General features: G+C 49.1%; 1 long non-coding RNA gene across 2 annotated transcripts; it reads right to left on the bottom strand.

Moving 5' to 3' along the window:
* Positions 1-524: 524 nt before the first annotated feature.
* On the bottom strand, positions 525-5979 carry LOC147344792 (uncharacterized). 2 transcript variants are annotated; one of them, XR_015155010.1, is made up of 3 exons: positions 5660-5956; positions 4515-4680; positions 525-1182 (listed from the first exon to the last, which is right to left on the bottom strand). It is a non-coding gene; the product is annotated as an uncharacterized LOC147344792 (long non-coding RNA). The 2 variants fall into 2 exon arrangements; XR_015155009.1 differs by lacking the exon at positions 525-1182 and having other exon boundaries at positions 2668-4680; positions 5660-5979.
* Between the last annotated feature and the right edge of the window lie 2753 nt (positions 5980-8732).

The raw sequence follows: 8732 nt of genomic DNA, 5'->3' as shown, positions 1-8732 counted from the left end.
TCCAGATACAACCCAACACCACCAGGAGCAGTGGGGAGAGAGGAGGGGACAGGCTGGGGTGGAAGAGCCCCTTCCCGAAACAGACAGGTGTTCACACCCCCAAATAAAAGGGAGCACTCAAGAAGTCCCACAGCTAGTTCATCCCTTCCTGTGTCTCCCGAGTTGAAGAAAGGGCTCCTCTATTCTACCACGGCAGAAGGCAAACATGAGCCCCGTGGTGAGAACGGTTTCCCCATTACCAGCATCGCTCCCTTCTATCTCTAATTATTCTTTAACAATATTTACAGAAGGAGTGTTTCTAGGCTCAAAATGTAATTTTAAGCCTGAAGATGCCCTCACGACAGGTAAGTCACCACATAGCAAGAAGACCAATTGGAATTAATGATTATCTGTGTCTGCAGATCATCATTAAGGACTTGTTTTGTTTGAGGGGTGGCATGGGGAAGGTCCTATTTTCTCTTTCTTGCATGACCTGGACTCTGGACAGAGACACACGGACAATTCTTTTTTAATGCACTCAATCCCCCCACTCCTGCCCCACCCCTTGTGGCCAGCTCCCATAATTCCGTGATAACCCAAATAGCATGGAAGATTAATCACAGTCCAAAATCAGCACCTCGGAAAATTAATGTCTTTCCTTGTTTGAAAACAATTTTCTGAGTGTTTTCCTGGTCAGTTTGGAGCCAGCTCAAGTCCTTGGTTGATTTCTTTTCCTGTCCATTCATCTGGTGGAGTCTTCTGAGGATTCCACTTTGAAAATGTAATTGACCATACGCAAAACGGAGGCCTTGTGAGAGAGTGTGTGTACACAGTATCTGATGAGCTAATTTTACATTTTAATTACAACACTGGATGGCATTATAAATTTGTGTTCAATTAGGCTCAAGCCATCAACTGCTGAATACATTATAAATTCTGTTAAATCAGCTCAACTGATGGTATAAGCGCCAGTATTCTATCAAAGATACTGTCATCAGACCAACTTACCCCCCACCCCCATACCCATTCAAACTTGTAGGTGTAGCCATAAAGTTGGTTAAATAAAGAACCTTAAAATGAACTGAGTCTGGACATAAAATCCGAGCATAAGGAGTGTGGCAAAGTCCACAGAAATTTGTAACATTTGTTGCCAGCAACGCTGTAAGAAGATGCAGAAATAGTTCAGGCAAAAGTCAGATCCCCCTGGAAGAAATGAGAAGGAGCAGAAAGGTTCAAATTGGATCTCTGCCAACCTGACCCACCTGGCTGCAGCGGGTGCTTTGAATGAGGTGTGCTGGCTAGGTCCATGTTCTAGCTAGAAAGGAAAAGGGGGTGAGGATGTGGGGTGGACGTCACGCGAGTTCACCAATCTTCTGCTCTTCTCTTCATCCCAGCTCTCGGAAGTTGCACTCTGGCAGTGAGGCCGGGCTGTAGGATCAGATCTGACCAATGATGGAAAAGAAGTGGCGAGTGTCACTTCCAAGGTGAGGCCCTGAAAAGATGGGGTGACTCTCCAGTCTGCCTTCTTCCCCATCTCAGTAACTTGGAGGCCTCCGTCAGCCTGGCTCCCTGCGTGACTGCGTGGAGCAAAGCAAATCTGGCCCCTCCTCTGGCCCTGCCTGCCTGGGCTTCCCTAGTAGCTCAGTTGGTAAAGAATCCTCCTGCAATGCAGTAGACCCCCGGTTTGATTCTTGGGTTGGGAAGATCTCCTGGAGAAGGGATAGGCTACCCACCCCAGTATTTTTGGGCTTCCCTGGTGGCTCAGCTGATAAAGAATCTTCCTGTAATGCGGGAGACCTGGGTTCAGTCCCTGGGTTGGGAAGATCCCCTGGAGAAGGGAAAGGCTACCCACTCCAGTATTCTGGCCTGGAGAATTCCATGGACTATATAGTCCATGGGGTTGCAGAGAGTCGGACACGACTGAGCAAAGTCTTAATTCAGTCAGAGACGTGAGGGTTAGTTTTTTAATGCGCAAAGCCTTTCCTATCCTGACTAATGCAAGAATGTGAAAATTACTGAAATATGGTAACACTCGGAGGTGGCTCGGTGGTAAAGGATCCGCCTGCCAATGCAGGACACACAGGAGATGAGGATTCCCAGGGGTCATGAAGCTGGAACGTTCTTCCTAGAGATGACCACCTCTCCCTGGGGCAGACATTCTTGCTCCTGCTGTGTCTTTGAATCCCAGACTCTCTGGGACAGGGCCTGGGGATCAGTATTCGGTTAAAGCTGCCCAGGTAAGCCCAGCGTGCTGCCAGGGTGGGAGCAACTCTGCTAGGGGTGCTGAGGGGGGAGATGTCCAGGTAGGAAGCAATAGGCAACTGGGCTGACCCTTTGGAAGAGGGCTCTGCTGCCTTCTCCCTGCCTCCCCAGCAGTCAGCATTGAAGATGCTGCCATCAGAGGAAGCCAACAGTGTACCCTGACGTTACAGCAGGCAGGCTTCTGGAAGATGCGTTGTGCTGCCGACGGGAATGTTTCTGCAGGATGTCCTTAGATTCCAGGCTGTACCAACCAGTCACAGGGTTGACTGTGCCTGCTTCTCTTCCTCTCTGTGACTTTCTCAATGTCAAACACACCTTATTTTCAACTCCATTCTCCCTTTTCCGGTTTTGTTGTGATACAGAAGAAAGTGCCGGGAGTTGGAGTAAGAACACCTGGCTTTTGATCCTTAATGACCAGCCCTGTGATGCTGGGATATTTAGGGAACCTCAATAACCTCATCTGTGAAATGGGCGTAAGATCTCCCTTGCCAGGTTTAGGCAGGATGCCAACGTGGTCGTGTTGGTGACATGCTGATAAACTGCATAGAACACATCTGTCACTTACTTGTTACTTGGCAAACATTTGCATAGCAATTACAGCCTATGCAATCCTTCCGGTGCTGGGGGGCGTGAGGGGGCAGTCACAGATCTGGCTGCCGGGTGTCAAGAATCACCGGAAATTTTCAGAGAGTCTGTTGATTGAACGCACCGTGGGGGTCAGGTGGGTCCTCCCTCTCCAAGTAAAATTATTGTGGGGAAGACATTGTAGAGACAACCAGAAAGGTAGGAATTAAACTTCAAGGACAGATGAAAAGGGGGCTAAATGGAGGAGACTCTCTAGATTTTAAGATGAAATGGATCAGGCTGTTAGCTACAACCACTTCCCCCTCCCTGATCCTCCTTTTCCAGCCTCTTTCTTTTCTTCTCTTTTCTTTTGTTAATACCGAGACCATTTTAATGTTATCAGCATCATTTTTTATTCACCATTTTCCTCCCAACAATAAAACCCTCCTCAGTGTCTCCATTTAATGAGGATATCTGGAGTTATTTGCATTCTGACAGCTGAAATCAAATATTTTAAGACCAGTCATGAGGAAAGCAGTAAATCTATGACTGGGCTTCAGCCCAAACAAATAATAAAAAAAAAAGATCTCACATAAAAGTAATAAACAATGGTAATACTGGTGGCTCATTAGAGTTCAAGATTCATAATCGTGATGGACAAGTATTTTAATAAAAAAGGGAAAGGGTGAAGAGAAACCAAAATGCATATTTTTCTTGCTTTTATTCAGTCTCTTCTCTTTTTTTGGGGGGGGTCATCATTGTGATTTTAGATGATTAGTTCTTGGGGTGGGAGGCTTCTGCTTTTGATGAATAAATAACAATCAGAGATGTGCTTGTCCGGGCAGGGGTAGAGGGAAAAGAAACACCACAGTGAGGAATTACTGGGTAAGTTGAAGCTGTGTCGAAAAACTCCCACTGGATTTCCCTGGTGGCCCAGTTGTTATGAATCTGCCTACCAATGCAGGGGACACAGGTTCGATCCCTGGTCTAGGAAGATTGCATGTGCCTCGGAGCAACTAAGCCCAAGAGCCACAACTACTGAGTTCTAGAGCCTGTGCTCCACAGCAAGAAAAGCCACCGTAGTGAGAAGCCCGCTACCGCAACTAGAGAGTGGCCCCCGCTACTGCAACTAGAGAAAGCCCAGGCACAGCAACAAAGACCCAGCACGGTCAAAACAAACAAAACAAAAAACTCTGTGTTCTTACTAACACCCCACCTTGTTTGGGGCCAGATTATCCTCTGATAGTCCATAGTCAGGCAGGGCGTCACCGAGCTGTCTCTCTTTGTGCTGGGGTCTTCCTAGCAGGTGTGAATTCAGGTAATGTATTAGTTACCTATGGCTGCATAACAAATTATCCCCAAATTGAGCAGCTTTAAAGAAGGCATATGTATCACCTCACACAATTTCCGTGGGTCAGGAATTGGAGCATGGCTTAGCTGGCTGAGTCTGGTGCAGGGGTGTCTCACAAGGTTCAGTTAAGACGTCTTTTGGTGCTGCAGTTGTCTAGAGGCTAGACTGGGGCTGGAGAATCTGCTCTCTGGAGGCTCAGTCACATGGCGGGTAAATGAAGTGTTGGCTGTGGGTGGAGGCATCAGTGCCTTGCTATATGGACTCCCTCACAGGGTGGCTTGAGTATCCTTACAACATGGCAGTTCGTCTCCCACAGAGCGAAGGGATCCAAGAGAGAGCATGGTGGAAGGCACAGTACCTTTTGTGATTGAGAGTCTGAAGCCACTGTGTCATTTCCACAGCGTCCTATTGGCTGCATAGTTCAGCTCCGTTCACCACACCAGGATGTCAATACCAGGAGATGAGGACCGCTGGGGCTGTTTTGGAGACTGGCCAGAACAGACACATCTTCTTTGAGCTTATCTCTGAACAAGAAAGGAGATGTTTTGAAGAGCATCATGTCAAGTCACAGAAAGGCCAGTACTCACATTTTCAGGGACTTTTTCTACCAAGAAGGGAAGGAGAAAGGCACATAGGCTGTATCTTGCACGCCTTTGCGTGTCGATTGGCAGTGGCTGTCTGCAACAGTGGGATGAGAAGAATGAAATCTGGGCTCAGCAATCGAGAATGGAAATTGATTGGTGATGTCTGCCGTAAGCATGGGACTGAAGACTGACGTAGAAGCACCTTCATTCCTCTGCCAGACTCTGCAGGGAAAAGGCGAGCAGCCAGACATGGTAACAAACCACAAGCCCTGGGTTGATTAGGATGCAAGACGAGTCACAAGACACCACCATGGGACAGTGGAGGTGACCCTCCCCTGATATTCTTGTCCCTGAAGGTCCCGGATTCACAATCTCCTGGACAATAGAATCAGAAATGTCCTTGGAAGCCATTAAGTCGAGTGTATTTTAGTTTTTGGTTTAGATTCCCTTTATCTCTCCCTCCCTTCCCCATGACATACAAAACAGATAAAGGTAGAATTGTTTGGGTTGGGGACTTCCCTGGTGGTCCAGCAGCTAAGGCTCCACACTCCCAGGGCAGGGGGCCCAGGTTTGATCCCTGGTCGGGGAAGCAGACCCCACATGCTGTCACTAAGAGTTCACATGCTGCAGCTCAAAGATTCTGAATGCCACAGTGAAGATCAAGATCCTATGTGCTGCAGCTGAGACCTGGAGCAGCCAAATAAATAAAACTAAATATTAATAAAAAATCATTGTTCGAGTGCAAGTCAAGGTGGAGAGCTTGGAGCCCCTGGATCACCACAGGAGTCACTGAGGTGCCTCTGCTAGGGTTCCATGGGCACAGTTTGAAAACCACCAATTTCCCCACCATTTTACAGCTAAATTAACTGAGTCCAAGACAAACGAAGGAATTCTCAAGAACACTTTGGGGAGGGGCTACCAGCTTGGTTTGCCGTGTAGGTCTCCAGATGGTCATTGCTCCAAGGCAGGTGTTACACACAGGGGCATCCTGATGTGGCCAGTCCTGAGACTGGCTGACTCTGGTCTTCACCAGCAGGACCGGTGGACAGGCAGGCTGTGATGGGGACCACCACCGCCTGCGGAGGTACCGAAGGCGCCTCTCACGCCCAGCCTCCGCTCCCAGCACCGTGGGCGCACGCGTGTGCGCATGCGCACACGTGCCAATTCAGCCAAACGCGGTAGGACAGACGCACCGGGGATTTTTTAAAGCCTGATGAGCCAGTGTTCCAAGGTGTTACCTTTCCCTTCCTCGCCGAGTTAAAGCAGCAGGCAGGGTTCTGCGCAGCTTCCGCGGAGGGCTAATGTAGTGGTGATTTGCGGCGCACATTTATGGTTTAATAAAGTGACTTTCCAGTTGCTGTTTTGATCACAACTCAAGTGAGCAGTCTCACTGGAGGAGCGTCTGGTGCGGTTGATTATTAAAATAAAACACATCAGTGAGCCATCTTGTCAAGCTCCTTCAGTGTGACTCAACCTCCCCCAGTCCTGAAGGTAAGGTAAGAGCGAGGGGGCTCAGGGCTGGAGAGATGGATGCGCAGAGAGGGACTCTTGTCAGGGAGGGTCTCAGTGGGGTGGGGAAACCGGGAGGACAGACCCCTCTTCCCCATGACTCAGGGGGCCACCCCACATGCCACCTCCTCAGACCCCAGAAGTGACACCACACTGTTTGAAGAACATGTGGAAATGACTTTATTTCACTTTTCTTGTGATTCCCAGGAGGCCGTAGGAGCTGCTGTAGCTTTCTGGGTATGGGCTCCATGTCAATGAATGCAGACGCCACAACTCTTTGGAAATCAGAAATTTCTCTCTTTTAAAAAAACATTTATTTATTTACATGGCTGCTCTGAGTCTTAGTTGCAGGATGCGGGATGTTTAGCTGTGGCAGTCAAACCCTTAGTCACAGCACGTGGGATCTGGTTCCCTGACCAGGGGATCGAACCCGGGCCCCGTGCATTGAGAGTGGCGCCTTAGCCACTGCACCACCGGGGAGGTCCTGCGGGTGTGTATTATACACTACGGCACCTCTCGGTCTCGATGGGCCACTTTTCACGAGCTCAGTGGACTCATGCGGCCGACGGCTGCCATGTTTGACAGCAGAGCTCTTGATAATCAAATGGAGAAGCTGTGCAGGACCTGGAGGATCAGGCATCGTGTGACCACAGTGAGCGGAGAGGGCAACTTATCACCCTCCCCACCCCCACAGGCAAGCACAGAGGAGGATAACTTAGGCCTGGGGGTGGGGCTGGGGCCTGACCACAGAGCAGGGCCAGGACTAGGTTCTGGTGAGTGAGGCGCTCACCTCAGATACTCAACTTAAGGGGTGCCCTAAACTCAGAAACGCTGGGCTGGAAGAAACACAAGCTGGAATCAAGATTGCAGGGAGTAATATCAATAACCTCAGATATGCAGATGACACCACCCTTATGGCAGAAAATGAAGAGGAACTCAAAAGCCTCTTGATGAACGTGAAAGTGGAGAGTGAAAAAGTTGGCTTAAAGCTCAACATTCAGAAAACGAAGATCATGGCAACTGGTCCCACCACTTCATGGGAAATAGATGGGGAAACAGTGGAAACAGTGTCCGACTTTATTTTTCTGGGCTCCAAAATCACTGCAGATGGTGACTGCAGCCATGAAATTAAAAGACGCTTACTCCTTGGAAGGAAAGTTATGACCAACCTAGATAGCATATTGAAAAGCAGAGACATTACTTTGCCAAAAAAGATCCGTCTAGTCAAGGCTATGGTTTTTCCTGTGGTCAGGTATGGATGTAAGAGTTGGACTGTGAAGAAGGCTGAGCACGGAAGAATTGATGCTTTTGAACTGTGGTGTTGGAGAAGACTCTTGAGAGTTCCTTGGACTGCAAGGAGATCCAACCAGTCCATTCTGAAGGAGATCAGCCCTGGGATTTCTTTGGAAGGAATGATGCTAAAGCTGAAACTCCAGTACTTTGGCCACCTCATGCGAAGAGTTGACTCATTGGAAAAGACTCTGATGCTGGAAGGGATTGGGGGCAGGAAGAGAAGGGGACGACAGAGGATGAGATGGCATCACTGACTCAATGGATGCGAGTCTCAGTGAACTCCGGGAGTTGGTGATGGACAGGGAGGCCTGGCGTGCTGCGATTCATGGGGTCGCAAAGAGTCGGACACGACTGAGCGACTGATCTGATCTGATCTGAAACTCAGCAACTGAGATAAATAACATTTTAATGCAATAATTTTTTTTAATTAAAATTAATGAAAAAAATACTCACACTGACAAAGCAAAATGGAAAGCAGGATCGGATCCTACCTGTGCACTGACTGCCCTGACTCCCCTCCCCTTAAGGTCTCCTCAGGCCCCGTAACATCTATTGGCATCAATGTCTTCTTCCTTCCTTCCCGTTCAGGCCTGGGGCTTGGGTAGCAAGGCCCACAAGCTTGGCTCTGGGGCTAAGCTTGTGACCAGGGCCTTTCCAATTAAAGGCGTCATTTGTAGTCATTATCTGTTGCTGCCTGAAAAGTTACATCAGAATAGCAGCTTAAAAGGACAAAGGAACGTTCATTACATCATGTTTCTGTGAGTCAGGAACTCAGGAGCCGCTTTGCGGGGTGGTTCTGGCTCCAGGTCTCTCATGAGACTGCAGGCAGGTGGTCAGGCCAGGCCTGCTGTCTACCTGAAGGCTTGACTGGGGCTGGGAGAGTCACGCGTGTGACTGGCATGTTGGTGTTGACCATTGGTGGGAGGCCTCAGTCCTTCTCAACAACAGGCTCTCCACGGGGACTGCTTGAGTGTCCTCGCGACACCGTGCCTAACTTTGCCTGGAGTCAGAGATCTAAGATGAACGAGGCAGAGCTACAACGTTCTTTATAGCCTAGCCTCAGAAGTCATGTTCCAGAGACTTCCCTGCTGGCCCAGTGGCTAAGAGTCTGCACTCCCAATGCAGGGGGCTGGGTTCGATCCCTGGTCAGGGAATTAGATCCCACATGCCGCAACTAAGACCCGGCTCAG

The sequence above is a fragment of the Bos grunniens genome, chromosome 25 (genome assembly GCF_055505025.1).
Source record: "Bos grunniens cultivar Pamir isolate PY7600 chromosome 25, Bosgru_T2T1.0, whole genome shotgun sequence".
Classification (NCBI taxonomy): domain Eukaryota; kingdom Metazoa; phylum Chordata; class Mammalia; order Artiodactyla; family Bovidae; genus Bos; species Bos grunniens.
The sequence above is the reverse complement of the archived record's forward strand: the minus strand, read 5'-3'. Positions and strand labels throughout refer to the sequence as shown.